Genomic DNA, 235 nt, shown 5'->3' with positions numbered 1-235 from the left:
CAAACCATATCTTGATTAAAATTTTTTACACTAATACCAAACATTAAAACCATATTGTAAATAGTTAGAATCTTTATTTTGCTCGGTTTTTTGTTTAAATTAAAACATTTTGAATTTATCTTTCATTGTAATTAATTTTGATTATGGAGGAATTAATATTGGGTGATCATTTTGGACCACCTTAGTTTAATTTTGGGTCTATTTGGCTGGCAAGTGGCAAGGAATGAAAATAACT

This window comes from Theobroma umbraticum, unplaced genomic scaffold (assembly GCF_002168275.2).
Source record: "Theobroma umbraticum cultivar Fairchild unplaced genomic scaffold, ASM216827v3 scaffold_67.0, whole genome shotgun sequence".
Taxonomy (NCBI): Eukaryota; Viridiplantae; Streptophyta; class Magnoliopsida; order Malvales; family Malvaceae; genus Theobroma; species Theobroma umbraticum.
This window is presented reverse-complemented; position numbering follows the sequence as displayed.